At 40.6% G+C, this 20,273-nt stretch overlaps 1 pseudogene; it reads right to left on the reverse strand.

Moving 5' to 3' along the window:
• Window positions 1-9,781: 9,781 nt before the first annotated feature.
• LOC110140321 (elongation factor 2 pseudogene) lies at window positions 9,782-12,916 on the reverse strand (annotated as a pseudogene).
• Window positions 12,917-20,273: the final 7,357 nt, after the last annotated feature.

A 20,273-nucleotide genomic window follows, 5' to 3' on the forward strand; every position in this document is an offset into this window, starting at 1 on the left:
TAAATGCAGTAATGCTGTCAAGAAAGACCTTCCATGGGGACACTACTGATGAGAAAAAAATGACTTTTCTTGTCCTTCTTTAACTTCCTATCGAAGAACCCAGACTCCACCTTTGCTGCAAGTCTGAGACCAGACTTTGTAGGTAGTGAAGAGTTAATCATTACTCCCAAGTAGAATCTACTAACTCATCATCAGTATTTTTGACATGAACTCCATCATTTTCACTTCCCCAGCACCACTTTCCCCCTTACCAAGAGGAGAAACTCACTTGTGGTAGAGTGCAGGTTGCTGGTCACAAGTGTGGAATATGAAGCACAGTAGAAGTGGTGAAGTTCACAAATAAATTAACCTGGGGTTTGGGCTCTCTGTGAATGATACATAATCATATTATTTGCTTATCACACTCTTACAGGACACTCAAGGTCTTTTACTTCTTGGCTGGCTGTCAATTCAGCTCAGATTCTCCAAGGTTCACCATACTTTCATAAAGCAAGTTGATCACAACATATTGTAGTTGCAAGTTTGACATTCTTACAACACTCAGTGTATATTTGGTAGAAGCCCTGTATTTGTGTTATATAACATAAAAAAAAAAACCAAGGACTTTAAGCTGCCCTCTGAAGGTGGTTCCCCCCTACTGTCTTGCTGTTCCCCACCTGCTAACCTCATGGCTTGGGATGGACTCTGGGTGGAGATCAATTACAGAGGAATTCCATCCATCTCATTGGATAGCAAGGACAGTCACTGAAGGTCAGGGAATTGCAAATAGGTTTGGGAAATTCTGGGAACTGTTGACTACTCTGCTTTCAGGCAAAGCTACTGTAAGATGTCTGATTCCTCTGACACTAAGTGAGATGTGGCATTTATGGTTTTACCTAATGCAATTTGTGTGATAAACAGTCTGAGAGGGCTCCCAAGCTTGGCTCAACAGCTGTTACTGATCATCCAGTGGAGCAGAGATGTATCCATGGTGATCTTCTCGTTTCAGCCAGAATAGGGATTCCCATAGGGCTTAATGGCCTGACATATTTCTAGCATCCTTAGTAAATAAAATACTGCATCACACAGGGGGAAATCTGAACCAGCCTTTCAGAGAGAGAGTGAAGGTAGTGATATTTGTTATATTATGTCAGCAGGGGGTCGATAGTAAGAAGAGATTCAAATTGGAGGTTATTAAAACACCTCTATTCTTTGAAGTGTCTCATTTTCTCCATTCTTTAATCATGTAAATGACCAATGAACAACCTTCCCAGGGGTATGCGATTGATTGCACATTACAAATGATGAGAAGGATGCTATGTTGAGGGAGACAAATAGTAAAATAAGCAAATTTTATGGAGAGGCATTTTCTCATTTAATGTCCTGTTAGTTTGGGAACATTTAAGGGAGGGGGGAAAATGACATACTTGTGACAATTTGGAAAACATCTGTAGCTGGGTATGGGTTAATGTAGGCCAGGGATTTGATTATTTCAAGCATAATGAGAAAGATATTAAATCCTTCTTTCCCTCCCCCTTTCTCATCTCTTCTAAAATATATATTTCCCAGATGAGGCAACAAAAATGGTACTGGCTTTGAGAGAGAGAGAAAGATAACCTATAAAGTAAAAGGCATGGTCATTGGAAGCCTCTATAAAAGGAACATGTCACTTGGGAACAGTGGAGCAACCTATTGGTACCTCTCAATGAATAATTTAACAGTTTGACTAAATGCCACTTTGGAAACCACAGAGGTTCTGATCCAGACATAGGAACAGAGGACATTGTATTGGGAGTAGTAACATGAAAAATCAAGGGTGGTTGTATAGAGCCGTGGGGACTGGGCATGGAAGTGGGTGCCCATAATGACAGAGTGCTGACAGGGTAGACACAACTGAAATCATTTAGAGCCAGAGAAATAAAATGGCTATATTCATTTCTGATGAAAAAGAAGCCTCTGATAAAGAAGAAGCCAGAGGCTTCTTCATCTTCTTCTCCTTTTCTTTTTCTTGTTGTCATTGTGTTAGTTTCAAGTGTACAGCAAAGTGATTCAAGTATACATACACATGTATATTATTTTTCAAATTCTTTTCCTATTTAGATTATTACAGAGTATTGAGCAGAGTTCTCTGTGAAACTAGAGGCTTCTTGAAAGGGCTTTAGATTCCATGATAACAAAGGAGGATGACTTGGTGACCACATGATCCATTCTAGTCAGAGTCTGTGGATCAAACTGAAGCATTGGCTCTCAACCTGAGTTTTTTTATTTAGTAACTATGAATGGAAATAAAGAAAACAGATTTTTAAGGTCTTCAGGAGATTCTGATACATGGCCAGGCTTGACAACCACTGTTTCAGAAGGAAGTAAATGCAAAAACGACCTGAATTCTATCTAGGCTATATTATCCAACTGTTTTTTTTTTCTAAAGAGTTATATAATAAACAAAGAATTTGCAGATGATTTCTGTTTGTAAATCTGTGATATTTGAGCTAAAATTCCCTTCTATTTTCAAGACAAAGTGTAACTTTAGGACAGTATAGTTTAATAAGTGCCCAGTGGATCTATCGGAGAAGGCAATGGCACCCCACTCCAGTACTCTTGCCTGGAAAATCCCATGGACGGAGGAGCCTGCTAGGCTGCAGTCCATGGGGTCGCGAAGGGTTGGACACAACTGAGCGACTTCACTTTCACTCTCCACTTTCATGCCTTGGAGAAGGAAATGGCAACCCACTCCAGTGTTCTTGCCTGGAGAATCCCAGGGACGGGGGAGCCTGGTGGGCTGCCGTCTATGGGGTCGCGCAGAGTCGGACACGACTGAAGGGACTTAGCAGCAGCAGCAGCAGCAGCGGATCTATTGCTGTTTGGTGACCGACTACTCAGATATTCAGCATTTTTATTTATTTGTTTGTTACTTGTTTGCTTCTTTTGGCTATTGGAGGTAGGATTTTTTTAAATTTTTGGCTTGTTTGCTAAAGATGGGAAAAGACCAGTTTTGAACAGTTAATCCTCTATCCCTCGTGTTGGAGGGAATAGCAAACATTATATACGTTCATCCCTGGGTCAGGAAGATCCCCTGAAGGAGGAAATGGCAATTCACTCTAGTATTCTTTCCTGGAAAATTCCGTGGACAGAGAAGCCTGATGGGCTACAGTCCACGGGGTTGCAAAGAGTCAGACATGACTGAGGAACGAAGCACAGGCACGTATATGTGTTCATATAAATGGATTAAACCTCAGATGACAAATACAAGTAAAAGATATTGGCAGTCTCTATTCACAATAGCTAAGAGGTGGAAGCAGTCCACGTGTTCATCTGGAGATGAACTGATAAACAAAACATGTATGTACATACACTGTAGGTATGTACCTACAGTGGACCAGTGTGTGCATGTGTGTGTGCTTAGTCGTGTCCATCATGCGCCTCTGTCCATGGGATTCTCCAGGCAAGAATACTGGAGTGGGTTGCCATTTCCTCCTCCAGGGGATCTTCCCAACCCAGAGATCGAACCCACATCTCCTGCATTGGCAGGCAGATTCTTTACCACTGAGCCACCTGAGAAGCCCCCACAATGAAACAGTATGTGGCCTCAAAATGAAAGAAGATCCTGGCACATGCTACAACATGGGTAAAGCTTGAGGGCGTCATCCTAACCAAAATAAAGCAGTTACAGAAAGACAAATATGGTATGACTCCACTTATATGAAGTATCTAAAAGTAGTCAAATTAATAGAAACAGAAAGTATAACGGTGGTTGCCAGGAGCTGAGGGGAGGGGGAAATGGGGAGTAATTGTTTAACAGGTACAGAGTTTCAGATTTGCAAGATGAAAAAGTTTTGGGAGATCTGTTTCACAACCACATGAATATACTTAACACTAGGGAACTGTACACTTAAAACTGGATAAGTTGGTAAATATTATGTTATGTGGTTAAAACACAATTAAAAAAATAACATTGGCAGTTTCTCACAGCCCAGCAAGCCATACAGAACTTTCTTTTCCAAGCACATGATAATTTTTGAACTCTGGCATACATTTGTCCTCCAACAAGTTGTTTTAAAATAGTCTTTAGACATCTTTTAAGTTATTGAATGTATAAACTCTTCAGTTTTCTCCTTGAAATCCACAGCTTTTCTACGGTTCCCCTTTCAAAATATTGAATGCACAATGGATTTATTTCTTAACTTTTCTCTTCTGAATTTTACTGTGTCATGATCACTGTGAAACAGGAAGTACCAGTGGGAAATGCAAACTTCCTGTTCTTCCTTACTTTAATCCCAGATAGCCTACTTTAGCTCCTATGCACCAAAATAACACTTCTATATTCTTGGCACTTACATCTCCCAGGTAATCATGATGCTTTCACCCCCTCACTGTTCATCTCCCTGCTGGTGCTTATTCAAACTCATGTCCACTTCAATTATTTTTTATAAGAAGTCTCTGTAATCAATCTTTTATTTACTCATGGCACTACACTTTTCAGAACTCTCTCCAATTTGTTCTGCCTTTTTTGGACCTGAAGATCCCTGAACAATGTCTTTGCTATTTCAGGGAGGAAAGTGGGTTATGTAAAAGTATACAGAAATTCATTTCTGAGTGAGAAAATTTTCTTTTGCATAAGGAAATTTTGATAATTGTATAGTCTAAAGGCTTTGTCTTTTAGAATATGAGCATAAGAAAAGTTGTGGACTTTTGCTATCTGTTGAATGAGAAAATGCATAATGACCAAAAAAATCCCCTATGAATTCAGTACAATTGTCTTATCTTATAGTAGCATGCAGATACATTTGAAGAACAAGAAGATATGTATGTGAAAGGTTTATCATTTATTCAATCTCTCTATAACATTTATTGGATATATAACTCTAGGCAACTTCTCCAGCACCATCCCACTCACTACTCTCCAAGAGCTCTGTGATCCAAAGTCTAGAGAACCATAGTATAAACCAGTCTATATAGGTACATATCACTTAAGTAACTCCAGAGAGAAGGTTATATAATCTATCCTAGAACACCTCCGGCAAAGGGGATTCCACTAGCTTGCACTTCTCATTCCACAAGCTAATGTAGCAGCACTTAATAACTCCCCTGTTTTAGGCTCCCTGCCAGCCTCAGACATCTGTGTCAGTGAAACTCAGGGCAGTTTTTCATTTCTCCAAGCTTCTGTTTCTCCCCGAGCTGATACATTCAGTCATTTCTGGGGATGGCCTATATGCCCTACTCTCATGTTGCAGAGGTGAACAACAGGTGACCAGCTATAGGGATAAGGATTTAGAGACACCAGGTGTCACATGAAATGCATCAAATGCTACATCTGCAGAAGATGAAAACTCTAATTCAAAAAGATAACATGCACCCCAATGTTCATTGCAGCACTGTTTACAGTAGCCAAGACATGGAAGCAACCTAAATGTCCATCAGCAGATGAATGAATAAAGAAGATGTGATACTTATATAGAGTGGAATCCTACTCCACCATAAAAGAGAATGAAATAATGCCATTTGAAGCAACATGGATGGACCTAGAGATTATCACACTAAGTGAAGTAAGTGAAACAGAGAAAGACAAATATCAATATTACTTATATGTGGAATCTAAAAAATAATACAAATGAATCCTATGTACAAAACAGAAACACAGACATAGAAAACAAACTTATGTTTGTGTATATATAACTGAATCACTTTGTTGTACACCTGAAACTAACACAGTATTGTAAATCAACTATACTTTGATTTAAAAAAAACCCAATGCTGTTTATTGTCATTACTTGCATTGATCTTAGACAAGTTACTTAAGCTCCCTGAGTTTCAATAACTTTGTCTGGTAAATGGAGGCAAAAGCAGTGGACAGGCCAGTATAGGGCTTAGATAATTAAGATTCTAGCTCTGGACTTATGTTTTCTAAAAGCTGAAAAGCTGATGAATAGCTGCCCTCCTCTTTGAAATCATTAATAAAGTTGTTAAAGAAATTGTGCTTAATGCTGACCCCCGGGTGGAGAGTTTCACCCAGACTAGAACCAAAGATTTAACTATTAACTATTCTTAGAGTCCTTGTAGAACCTTAAAATTCACAGGAATTTCCTTTATTCAAGTATTTTGATTTAAAAATATTGTATGATTACCATTTCTTAACTTTTTGGTGAAAGAAAATGTAGCTGTAAATGTAGTGTCATGAAAATAGCACTGGATAAAAATCAGATGATAGCTTCTACTGGCTGATTTTATGACCTTAGATAACACTCTTATCTTGTCTGAGACTCAGTTTCTTCATTTTTAAAGTGAGGTGATGGAATAGCTGATCACCAAGGCGTCTTGCAGCTCTGCTTTCTCAAATTCTGTGCTCAGATTTGCATTGCAGTCAACAGACTAATGGCATTATCTTAGAAAATAAAAAAAGATATAATTTAGAATAAAGTGATACAATCATATTAGGCCAGTAATTCTCCAAACAGCTGTTTAGCACTATTTCACTATGTAGACTCACACTTATAAACTAATGATTTGCAAGGTAATAAATACTGGAAATTTGAGCCAAGATCTTGGTCTCTAACATCAGTCTCCACCTACGGGAATTATCAGAGAGAAATGACTGATTTTGGGGTGAGGACAGAGAAGGTACAAGATGAGCCTGGGACATTTTGTCATAACAGAAAGCAATGAAGTGCTCAAAAAATAAAGGGAATGTGTCACAAGGACACAGAAGCTGACTCGGATGAGCTCCCACTGGCCAAATCTGGGACAATCTGAGCATGATGATAATTAAGTAATAATTACAAACCATTGTGGAAAAAGTAGGAAATGATGAGGTCCTATCAATAATAAATAACCAGGGAGAAGGAATAGTTGTTGCCAAGAGTCAAATACTAAATGCTATCTGGTAAATGTGGACAAGGTGCTGGAGTTGAAAAGTTAGTATTTTGTCAGCATCATAATGAATATTGGATAAAATGAAAATCAATGGATGGTAAATCTAGGTGGAAATTTTGGTGAAGAGCAGGATATTTGCATGGAATTAGAATGTCTTTGTACCGACTGCCTACTAGTTGCAAGGGGGAAAGTAGTAATTATATAGTGAGGAAACTGGACAACTATTTGGTAAGGTGATGAACATTAACTTCACTATTGATGGACAGATGAACATTGTGTGCCTTCAGTGTGATGCCCTGAGAAGATTACAACACTGATGCAGTATTCAAGCCTAGAGCGCACAGCATGAATCTAATTATGGCTCAGACAAAATCTCCCCCAGAAAGAAATACTGAAAATGTCAATGTCATATAAAATCAAGACAGCCTGTGGAATGTTCCAGATTAAAAGAGGCTAAAAATCATGACAACCATTTACAATACCTGATTCTAGACTAAATTCTGCCCTGGAGGAAGGGAGATACTATAAACTGTGTTATGAAGTAAGCCAAAAATAGTGCAAAATAGATACATGGATGTTAGATTAGATAAAAGTAGCATATCAATGGAGATTCATGAAGTTGGTGACTTCCCTACAGAGTCATACACTGAAGTATTTAGTGGTAAAGAGACATGATGTATGTAAGTTACTTTCAAGAGGTTTAGGAAGAGTGGATAGGAAGAGACAGACAGAGACAGAAATAGAGAGAGGAGGGAGGGAAGGAGCGGGAGAGAGAGAAGGAGGGACAAATGAGATAAAATGTCAAAAAGAGGTGAAGGTAGATAAAGGTTATACATGTATACTCTATGCTATCTGACTTTTGCAACATTTTTGTATGTTCGAACTTTTTTCTAAGTGAAGAGAGGAAAAAAAAAACTTTTAGTAGTAAAACTTTTCTTAGATACAATCCCCAAAACACACCTATAAAAATATTGGTAAATTTAACTTCATCAAACATAAAAACTTCTGCTTTTGAAAGACACTGAAGAGAGTGAAAAGACAAGCCATATATTAGGAGAAAAGAGTTGTGAAACATATGAGACTTGTATCCAAATAAAAGACTTGGATCCAAAATCCATAATAATTTGCAAGATGGTAAACACTGGAAATTTTTAAAAAGCTGAGCCTGGACCTTGGTCTCTAACACCATTCTCTACATAAAGGAACTAGGGCAATGCAGAGAATGGCAGAAAATATAGAATGCTAGAAGTACAGAAAAGAACTCTCAGCACCAAATAATAAAACAAAGCAAACAAAAAAACTAATGAAAATGGTAAAACTATTTGAACAGACACATCATCAAAGAGGATATACCCACAACAAACAAGCACATGGAAAAATGACAAATCTCATTGGTCAGTAGAGAAAGGTAAATTAAGACTACCATTTACTTCTTCACACCCACTAAAATTGCAATTTTATTTTACAATTTTAGTGGGAATTTAAAAAGCAGTGCAACCACTTTGGGAAATATTTTGAGATTTCTTTAAAAAATCAAACTCGAACTTAACGATCTAGCCACTCCACTGCTTTAACCCAAGAGAAGTTAAAGCATATTTCCACAAAGGCCTGTATAAAAGTGTTCATAGCAGCTTTATTTGTATAGCCAATACTTGGAAACTGTTCAAATACCCATCACTAGCTGAATGGGTAAACAAAATGTGATGGGAAACTACTTAGCACTAAAAAGGAATTAGCTATCGATACATACAACAAGTTAGATAATCTCAAAATATTTATATTGAGTGAAAGAAACCAGACAAATGAAAGCACATACCGCTTGATTCCATTTATAGAAAATTCTAGAAAACGGAAACTAATCAGTAGTGACACAGAGCAGAAGAATGATTGCCTGGAGCAGGAGAAGAAGAGGGGAGGGAGGAGGGGGACAGAGTCAAAGGTTCATGAAGAAACTTTGGGGAGTGAATGGTAATGAATATTATCTTGATTGTGGTGATGGTTTCATGAGTGTGTAAAGATGCCAAAATTTATCAAAATGGACACTTTAATTATGACCTGTTTATTCTGTGTCAATTATATCTCTATAAATTTTTTTAAAAGTAGCTAAGGACTTCCTTTGTGGTCCAGGGGTTTAGACTCTGCACTTATAACACAGGGGGCAAGGGTTCGATCCCTAGTCAGGGAAATAAGATCCCACATGCTGTGTAGTGCAGCCAAAAAATAAAAATAAAAAGCTGCACAGTTATAAAATATTTTATTTATTTATTTATTTGGAGGCTAATTACTTTACAATATTGTATTGGTTTTGCCATACATTGACATGAATCTGCCACAGGTATACATGTGTTCCCCATCCTGAATCCCCTCCCACCTCCCTCCCCATCCCATCCCTCTGGGTCATCCCAGTGCACCAGCCCTGAGCACCCTGTCTCATGCATCGAACCTGGACTGGTGATCTGTTTCACATATGATAATATACATGTTTCAATGCCATTCTCCCAAACCATCCCACCCTCGCCCTCTCCCACAGAGTCCAAAAGACTGTTCTATACATCTGTGTCTCTTTTGCTGTCTCGCATACAGGGTTATCGTTACCATCTTTCTAAATTCCATATATATGTGTTAGTATACTGTATTGGTGTTTTTCTTTCTGGCTCACTTCACTCTGTACAATAGGCTCCAGTTTCATCCATCTCATTAGAACTGATTCAAATGAATTCTTTTTAATGGCTGAGTAATGTTCCATTGTGTATATGTACCACAGCTTCCTTATCCATTCGTCTGCTGATGGGCATCTAGGTTGCTTCCATGTCCTGGCTATTATAAACAGTGCTGTGATGAACATTGGGGTACACGTGTCTCTTTCAATTCTGGTTTCCTTGGTGTGTATGCCCAGCAGTGGGATTGCTGGGTCATATGGCAGTTCTATTTCCAGTTGTTTTCTTCTTTTCTCCACCATGTCAAGTTTATTATTCCAATGGCACTAATACAGCTGGAGGTGCTCAGTGACACTGTGTGGGAGGGGTTTCCTGCCTTCTAGCTTCTGTCCAAAGAGAACATCTACCCGCTTGTTTCTTCCCCCTTTCTGGAGGAAAATCCACTATGGGCCATTTACCCAAATAAACCTCTTAATGCATTTATTTTTAACTTTTTTTTGACATTATGTTTCCCTCTCAACAAAAAAGTATTGGTTGTCCCATCCCCTCCCCCATCCCCACCGGCCAGATAAGTCCCTGCTGCAAGGGCACTTCTGTTGCCCCTGAAATCTGGAAATAAATATCGAAAGAAACGGCATCAAGTGTTCATGTTGAGCGATGGCACGAAGTGGGCCCCAGAAACCTGTCAGGCAGAGCATTACTGGGTCTGGACAGCCTCGAGGTGTCGTGGAGAATGTGGGGGCTTGTTGCTGTGGTCACTGTCCCTGGGCGCGAGGGCCGCGCCGAGTCCCACCCGATGGCGGGCTGAGCGGAGGCCGCCTACAACTTGTCCAGGAAGTTGTCCAGGGCTGGGATGCCTTCTTTCAGGCCTTTGCGCTTGCGCGTCTCCGCCACCACTTGACTGGGGCGGCTGGTGTTGTCAAAGGGGTCACCGGGCAGGATCTGCCAGTGGTCGAACACACACTGGGGGAAGGCCTGGCCGCCTGTGTTGGACCTCAGGTCAGCAGTGAAGCCGAAGGACTCATTGACAGGAAGGTAGGCCTTCACGACAAACATAGGGGTGCCGGCCACCTGGGTCTCCTCAAAGACGTGACCCCGCTTCCTGTTCAAGACACCGTAGATGCCACCAACCACTTGTTCCGGACACTGGATCTCCACAAGGTAGATGGGCTCCGTGAGCCAGGGCTGGGCGGTCAGCACACTGGCGTACAGGCAGCGCCGGGCCATGGGGATGATCTGGCTGCCCCCACAGAGGATGGCATCGGTGTGCAGCATCACATCATGAACGTCAAAGCACACACCCTGCATGTTCTTCTTGCACAGCGCCCCATCCTTGGTGTCCCACTGGAAGCCAGCCACCACACTGTCCGTGATTTCACTGAGGTACTGCATGCCCTTGGTGATGTCTGTGAGGATGCTGGGGCCCATGCCGTCAGGGCCGAAGCACCAGATCTTGCGGGCCTCGGCCACATCCCACTTATACTTCTCGGCCAGGTAGCGGGCCTGCTGCTTGAGCTCCTGGGGCAGATACCTCGCCCTCGTCGATGCCCTTGGCCAGGCCATCGGGGAAGGGCCACACCTTCATGTAAAACCCACTGTGCTTGTTGGGGGACTTGGTCAGGCAGAGCATGTTCGACTCCTCACTGACAGTCTCGTGGTACCAGAAAACTGGGTCAGATTTCTCTTGATGGGGATGCAGGCATGGTCCTCCTCCACGTCCTTGAGGCAGATCTCCAAGTGCAGATCCCCAGCCCCCCATGATGATGTGCTCCTTGGACTCCTTGATGACGCACTGCACCATGGGGTCCGACTTTGGCCAGCCACTTCAGGCCCTCCACCAGCTTGGGCAGGTTGGCTGGGTTCTTGGCCTCCACAGCGACCCTGACGACAGGACTCACGCTGAACTTCATCACCCACGTGTTGTGGGCATGCTCAAAGGTGGTGATGGTGTCAGTCTTCACCAGGAACCGGTCCATGCCCACCAGGCCCATGATGTTGCCTCAAGGCACATCCTCGATGGGCTTCACATAACGGCCCGTCATCAGGGTTGTCCTCTGGATCAGCTTCAGGTACAGGTCCTCGTTCTCCCCGGGAGTATAGTTGGGTCCCATGATGCGGACCTTCAGTCCAGTGGACACCAGCCCTGAGAAGACCCATGGCCGAAAGCATAGAACCGACCTTTGTCAGAGGTCGGCACCATTTTGGAAGTGTATGTCATAAGAGGGCCTTTGGGATCACAACTTTTAATGCCCATGGCTGCCTCATCGTCTGGGGGCCCCTCGTACAGGAGCTCACAGCGGTACTTCTGGGCCGTCACAGGGGAAGGCAGGTGGATGGTGATCATCTGCAGCAGGGCGTCCCCAGCAGGCAGCCAGCGGCACATCACAACCTTCAGAAGTGGTTTGCCCTCCTTGTCCTTATCTTCACTGTCCAACTTGATGTCCAGTTTTTCAATTAGTTTTGCCGTCTCCTCTTTCTTGAAGTTCATGATTGGATCAAACACCTTGAAGATGGGGTCCAGGATGAGCTGGCAGAATGTCCACAGCAGCTTCTTGTCATTGGGGTTGTTGACTAACTTGCTGAACTTGCTGGTAGGTGGATCAAAGTACTGGTCTCCCCACAACTTTTTCATCATGTCCTCCACCTTCTTGGCCCGCTCAGCAGGCCCCAGCTGCCCCTCGCCCTTGGCGGCAAACTTGGCCACATACATCTCTGCAAACTGCTTCAGGGTAAAGGCCCAACCGTGGAGACCAGACCCAAAGCCAACAGTACCAAGGATGGGGTCGATCATGATGTTGCCCATCGGGCCACTCTCGCCCTCGCCATAGGTGGAGATAATGACGTTGACGTTCTCCACGATGCGCTGGAAGGTTTGGTAGAGCTCCTCAGGCTCCAGCTGCAGCTCAAGCAGGGCCCGGTCCATCTTGTTCATCATCAGCACCGGCTTGATGCGCTCAGCGATGGCCTGGCGCAGCACCGTCTCTCTGCACACACACACCCGACACGCAGTCCACCACCACCAAGGCACCATCAGTGACACGGAGCGCGGCTGTCACCTCTGAGGAAAAGTCGACGTGCCCAGGGGAGTTGATGAGGTTGATGAGGAAGCCAGAGCCATCCTTGCTCTGCTTGATGAAATTCAAGTCGTTCTCTGAAAGCTCATAGAAAAGGGAGACGGCCGTTGACTTGATGGTGATGCAACGCTCCTGCTCGTCCTTCCGGGTGTCAGTGAAGCGAGTCTCCCCAGCCCGGGCAGAGGCGATGATACCCGCCTTGCACACCAGGGAGTCCGTCAGAGTGGACTTGCCATGGTCCACATGGGCAATGACAGACATGTTCCGGATGTTGGCCTTCTTGTCCATGATGGCCTAGATCTGGTCTACTGTGAAGTTCACCATGGTGGCGGATGGCAGTTGATTCTCCCAGGCAGATCCGAGGAAGCTAGGTCATGCCAAGGATGGCGGTGACGATGGCAGAAGAGCTATTTCCAGTTTTTTAAGGAATCTCCACACTGTTCTCCATAGTGGCTGTACTAGTTTGCATTCCCACCAACAATGTAAGAGGGTTCCCTTTTCTCCACACCCTCTCCAGCATTTATTGCTTGCAGACTTGGATAGCAGCCATTCTGACTGGTGCAAAATGGTATCTCATTGTGATTTTGATTTACATTTCTCTAATAATGAGTGATGTTGAGCATCTTTTCATGTGTTTGTTAGTCATCTGTATATCTTCTTTGGAGAAATGTCTGTTTAGTTCTTTGGCCCATTTTTTGATTGGGTCATTTATTTTTCTGGAATTGAGCTGCAGGAGTTGCTTGTATATTTTTGAGATTAATTCTTTGTCAGTTGCTTCATTTGTTATTTATTTTCTCCCATTCTGAGGGCTGTCTTTTCACCTTGCTTATAGTTTCCTTTGTTGTGCAAAAGCTTTTAAGTTTAATTAGGTCCCATTTGTTTATTTTTGCTTTTATTTCCAATATTCTGGGAGGTGGGTCATAGAGGATCCTGCTGTGATTTATGTCGGAGAGTGTTTTGCCTATGTTTTCCTCTAGGAGTTTTATAGTTTCTGGCCTTACGTTTAGATCTTTAATCCATTTTGAGTTTATTTTTGTGTATGGTGTTAGAAAGTGTTCTAGTTTCATTCTTTTACAAGTGGTTGACCAGTTTTCCCAGCACCACTTGTTAAAGAGGTTGTCTTTTTTCCACTGTATATCCTTGCCTCCTTTGTCGAAGATAAGGTGTCCATAGGTTCGTGGATTTATCTCTGGGCTTTCTATTTTGTTCCATTGATCTATATTTCTGTCTTTGTGCCAGTACCATACTGTCTTGATGACTGTGGCTTTGTAGTAGAGCCTGAAGTCAGGCAGGTTGATTCCTCCAGTTCCATTCTTCTTTCTCAAGATTGCTTTGGCTATTCGAGGTTTTTTGTATTTCCATACAAATTGTGAAATTATTTGTTCTAGTTCTGTGAAAAATACCATTGGTAGCTTGATAGGGATTGCATTGATCTATAGATTACTTTGGGTATTATACTGATTTTCACTTTATTGATTTTTCTGATCCATGAACACGGTATATTCCTCCATCTGTTTGTGTCCTCTTTGATTTCTTTCATCAGTGTTTTATAGTTTTCTATGTATAGGTCTTTTGTTTCTTTAGGTAGATTTATTCCTAAGTATTTTATTCTTTTCATTGCAATGGTGAATGGAATTGTTTCCTTAATTTCTCTTTCTGTTTTCTCATTGTTAGTATATAGGAATGCAAGGGATTTCTGTGTGTTGATTTTATATCCTGCAACTTTACTATATTCATTGATTAGCTCTAGTAATTTTCTGGTGGAGTCTTTAGGGTTTTCTATGTAGAGGATTATGTCATCTGCAAACAGTGAGAGTTTTACTTCTTTTCCAATCTGGATTCCTTTTATTTCTTTTCTGCTCTGATTGCTGTGGCCAAAACTTCCAAAACTATGTTGAATAGTAGTGGTGAGAGTGGGCACCCTTGTCTTGTTCCTGACTTTAGGGGAAATGCTTTCAATTTTTCACCATTGAGGATAATGTTTGCTGTGGGTTTGTCGTATATAGCTTTTATTATGTTGAGGTATGTTCCTTCTATTCCTGCTTTCTGGAGGGTTTTTATCATAAATGAATGTTGAATTTTGTCAAAGGCTTTCTCTGCATCTATTGAGATAATCATATGGTTGTTATTTTTCAATTTGTTAATGTAGTGTACTACATTGATTGATTTGCAGACATTGAAGAATCCTTGCATCCCTGGGATAAAACCCACTTGGTCATGGTGTATGATTTTTTTTAATATGTTGTTGGATTCTGTTTGCTAGAATTTTGTTAAGGATTTTTGCATCTATGTTCATCAGTGATATTGGCCTGTAGTTTTCTTTTTTTGTGGCATCTTTGTCAGGTTTTGGTATTAGGGTGATGGTAGCCTCATAGAATGAGTTTGGAAATTTACCTTCCTCTGCAATTTTCTGGAAGAGTTTGAGTAGGATAGGTGTTAGCTCTTCTCTAAATTTTTGGTAGAATTCAGCTGTGAAGCTGTCTGGTCCTGGGCTTTTGTTTGCTGGAAGATTTCTGATTACAGTTTCAATTTCCATGCTTGTGATGGGTCTGTTAAGATTTTCCATTTCTTCCTGGTTCAGTTTTGGAAAGTTTATACTTTTCTAAGAATTTGTCCATTTCTTCCAAGTTGTCCATTTTATTGGCATATAGTTGCTGATAGTAGTCTCTTATGATCCTTTGTATTTCTGTGTTGTCTGTTGTGATCTCTCCATTTTCATTTCTAATTTTGTTGATTTGATTTTTCTCCCTTTGTTTCTTGATGAGTCTGGCTAATGGTTTGTCAATTTTATTTAACTTCTCAAAGAACCAGCTTTTGGCTTTGTTGATTTTTGCTATGGTCTCTTTTGTTTCTTTTGCATTTATTTCTGCCCTAATTTTAAAGATTTCTTTCCTTCTACTAACCCTGGGGATTCTTCATTTCTTCCTTTTCTAGTTGCTTTAGGTGTAGAGTTAGGTTATTTATTTGACTTTTTTCTTGTTTCTTGAGGTAAGCTTGTATTGCTATGAACCTTCCCCTTAGCACTGCTTTTACAGTGTCCCATAGGTTTTGGGTTGTTGTGTTTTTATTTTCATTCATTTCTATGCATATTTTGATTTCTTTTTTGATTTCTTCTGTGATTTGTTGGTTATTCAGCAGCGTGTTGTTCAGCCTCCATATGTTGGAATTTTTAATAGTTTTTCTCTTATAATTGACATCTAATCTTACTGCATTGTGATCAGAAAAGATGCTTGGAATGATTTCAATTTTTTTGAATTTACCAAGGCTAGATTTATGGCCCAGGATGTGATCTATCCTGGAGAAGGTTCCATGTGCACTTGAGAAAAAGGTGAAATTCATTGTTTTGGGGTGAAATGTCCTATAGATATCAATTAGGTCTAACTGGTCTATTGTATCATTTAAAGTTTGTGTTTCCTTGTTAATTTTCTGTTTAGTTGATCTATCCATAGGTGTGAGTGGGGTATTAAAGTCTCCCACTATTATTGTGTTATTGTTAATTTCCCCTTTCATACTTGTTAGCATTTGTCTTACATATTGCAGTGCTCCTATGTTGGGTGCATATATAATTGTTATATCTTCTTCTTGGATTGATCCTTTGATCATTATGTAGTGTCCTTCTTTGTCTCTTTTCACAGCCTTTGTTTTAAAGTCTATTTTATCTGATATGAGTATTGCTACTCTTGCTTTCTTTTGGTCTCTATTTGTGTGGAATATCTTTTCCAGCCCTTCACTTTCAGTCTGTATGTGTCCCTTGTTTCAAGGTGGGTCTCTTGTAGACAGCATATATAGGGGTCTTGTTTTCATATCCATTCAGCCAGTCTTTGTCTTTTGGTTGGGGCATTCAACCCATTTACATTTAAGGTAATTATTGATAAGTATGATCCCGTTGCCATTTACTTTATTGTTTATGGGTTCGAGTTTATACACCTTTTCTGTGTTTCCTGTCTAGAGAAGATCCTTTAGCATTTGTTGGAGAGCTGGTTTGGTGGTGCTGAATTCTCTCAGCTTTTGCTTGTCTGTAAAGCTTTTGATTTCTCCTTCATATTTGAATGAGATCCTTGCTGGGTACAGTAATCTGGACTGTAGGTTATTTTCTTTCATCACTTTAAGTATGTCTTGCCATTCCCTTCTAGCCTGAAGAGTTTCTATTGATAGATCAGCTTTTATCCTTATGGGAATCCCCTTGTGTGTTATTTGTTTTTCCCTTGCTGCTTTTAATATTTGTTCTTTGTGTTTGATCTTTGTTAATTTGATTAATATGTGTCTTGGGGTGTTTCACCTTGGGTTTATCCTGTTTGGGACTCTCTGGGTTTCTTGGACTTGGGTGACTATTTCCTTCCCCATTTTAGGGAAGTTTTCAACTATTATCTCCTCAAGTATTTTCTCATGGCCTTTCTTTTTGTCTTCTTCTTCTGGGACTCCTATGATTCGAATGTTGGGGCGTTTAACATTGTCCCAGAGGTCTCTGAGGTTGTCCTCATTTCTTTTAATTCTTTTTTCCTCTCTGTTTCATTTATTTCTACCATTCTATCTTCTACCTCACTTATCCTATCTTCTGCCTCCATTATTCTACTGTTGGTTCCCTCCAGAGTGTTTTTGATCTCATTTATTGCATTATTCATTATATATTGACTCTTTTTTATTTCTTCTAGGTCCTTGTTAAACATTTCTTGCATCTTCTCAATCCTTGTCTCCAGGCTATTTATCTGTAACTCCATTTTGTTTTCAAGATTTTGGATCATTTTCACTATCATTATTCAGAATTCTTTATCAGGTAGATTCCCTATCTCTTCCTCTTTTGTTTGGTTTGATGGGCATTTATCCTGTTCCTTTAGCTGCTGGGTATTTCTCTGCTTTTCATCTTGTTTATATTGCTGTGTTTGGGATGGCCTTTCTGTATTCTGGCAGTTTGTGGTTCCTCGTTCCTCTTTATTGTGGAGGTTCCTCGCTGTGGGTGGGGTTGGATGTGTGGCTTGTTTAAGGTTTCTTGGTTAGGGAAGCTTGTGTCGGTGTTCTGGTGGGTGGAGCTGGATTTCTTCTCTCTACACTCCTTTCGAAGACAATGGGCTGCCTTTCTGGGTGCCTGATGTCCTCTGCCAGCATTCAGAAGTTGTTTTGTGGAATTTGCTCAGTGTTCAAATGTTCTTTCGATGAATTTGTGGGGGAGAAAGTGGTCTCCCCATCCTATTCCTCTGCCATCTTAGGACCGCCCCCTAAAATATTTTTTTGTAAAGTGGCTAGCAGAGTGACTGGTACATGACTGGCATTTACTACATTTAAGTTCTCATCTGTTTCCTCTAGTAACTACTCCTCCCCATTCTTTACTGTCTACTTAGTAGTGGCAAAAATACTAATATTTGTTACACTGTTTTTTTTTTTTTTCAGAAATTTAAAGGCAAAACCAAAAACATACACAAAAGCTGAGGATTAATTAATTCTGTTCACAAAAAGGGGGATGTCAATTGTTTGTTTTCCTAGATTCTAAGGTAGATATATGATAGATTCCCTCTCCTGCTCCATCTCTCTCCTCCTCCTCTTCCTCCTTCTTCTCCTTCTCCTTCTTTTGACAACTAGGATTTGCAAAGATTTAATAGAAACAATAGCCACTATCTGGGGATAGAACTTTCCAGGTTAATTTATGGGCAAAAAAAAAAAAAATTTTCAGATTTCATCTCAGAGCACCTGCAGCTCAAAAATTTATGGGAATATAGGCAGCTCCATGTCTACTAACAACAACAATAAATTGAAAAGGGCTAATTGTTTCCTGTTCTTCTTTATAAAGGTGGAGATTCAGGGCAGCAGAAAATTATTTTATCCTTCCTCTGGGGATATACTCTTACTTGAAGAATGAAGTGGTGTCAGTTAGCAGGGGTTTGAGATAGAGATCAGAAAATGATTCCTCCTATAGTGGAAGAGAATATTTTTTAAAAAATACATATATAGCTGAATCACTTTGTTATGCACCTGAAATTAACACAACAATGTAAATCAACTTTATTTCAATAAAGATTTTTAAAAAGAAAGGAGTTCCTCTTCATGTTTTGATTTGAAATGAAAATAATGTCCTTTCTCTAAGACTTAGAAATTATCTTTAAGGCAAAGGCATTTATGATGCTCACATTAGGTTTTAGGCTAAGTAAAGTATATGTTGTTTAGTCGCTCATTCATGTCCAACTCTTTTCCCATCTCATGGACTGTAGCCCACCAAGCTCCTCTGTCCTTGGGATTTTCCAGGCAAGAATACTGGAATGGGTTGCCATTTCCTTCTCCAGGGGATCTTCCCAACCCAGGGATCAAACCTGGGTCTCCTGCATTGGCAGGTGGATTCTTTACCACTGAGCCACCTGGGAAGCTGCAAATAAAATATTTATTTTCTGCAAATGTTGGCTCTCTTCTGAGTAGAAACTGACATTAGTACTAAGGAAGAGTTCCTCTCTGCACAGGTTCATCAGGTACCCCTGAGAGGATCCAAAGATAGATTACTGTCAATATTTATTGTATTGACAATACAATTGACCCTTAGATGAGTCGTCGAAGTTGTCCTAGAAGTGTATATTAATGAGCAGCAGAATAAAGGTTAAGGATTGAAAGCCAAATGAGCAAAAACTTGCAAGAGAAACATTAAATCCAATATTTAACTTAGTATCATCCGACTACTGGGGCAAGTACCAATAGGCAGAATGATATATGTTCATTGTGAAGATATTAACTAGGAACTATGGTTTAAATAGTTTAGTGTATTCCAATAATTTAAAAGTTTTGAAAATAAAATTAAAAGGATAATCTCCTTTATGACTTAGATGCTTTCTGGTAAAAGTGATAAGCTTAAAATTTTTAATGTAGTGCAGCCCAGTAAACCAAACCTTTCTCTAAAAGTCCCTGTAACTCTTTGGATATTGAATGAAGTTAAGAGGGAACATTATGGCAGCCTAAAATCAGATAATCATGATGGTGTGATCACTCACCTAGAGCCAGACATCCTGGAATGTGAAGTCAAGTGGGCCTTAGGAAGCATCACTACGAACAAAGCTAGTGGAGGTGATGGAATTCCAGTTGAGCTCTTTCAAATCCTGAAAGATGATGCTGTGAAAGTGCTGCACTCAATATGCCAATAAATTTGGAAAACTCAGCAGTGGCCACAGGACTGGAAAAGGTCAGTTTTCATTCCAATCCCAAAGAAAGGCAATGCCAAAGAATGCTCAAACTACCACACAATTGCATTCATCTCACATGCTAGTAAAGTAATGCTCAAAATTCTCCAAGCCAGGCTTCAACAATACGTGAACTGTGAAATTTCAGATGTTCAAGCTGGTTTTAGAAAAGGCAGAGGAACCAGAGATCAAATTGCCAACATCTGTTGGATTATCAAAAAAGCAAGAGAGTTCCAGAAAAACATCTATTTCTACTTTATTGACTATGCCAAAGCCTTTGACTGTGTGGATCACAACAAACTGTGGAAAATTCTGAAAGAGATGGGCATACCAGACCACCTGACCTGCCTCTTGAGAAACCTGTATGCAGGTCAGGAAGCAACAGTTAGAACTGGACATGGAACAACAGACTGGTTCCAAATAGGAAAAGGAGTACATCAAGGCTGTATATTGTCACCTGCTTATTTAACTTATATGCAGAGTACATCATGCAAAATGCTGGCTGGATGAAGCACAAACTGGAATCAAGATTGCTGGGAGAAATA

This window comes from Odocoileus virginianus, unplaced genomic scaffold (assembly GCF_023699985.2).
Source record: "Odocoileus virginianus isolate 20LAN1187 ecotype Illinois unplaced genomic scaffold, Ovbor_1.2 Unplaced_Scaffold_2, whole genome shotgun sequence".
Taxonomy (NCBI): Eukaryota; Metazoa; Chordata; class Mammalia; order Artiodactyla; family Cervidae; genus Odocoileus; species Odocoileus virginianus.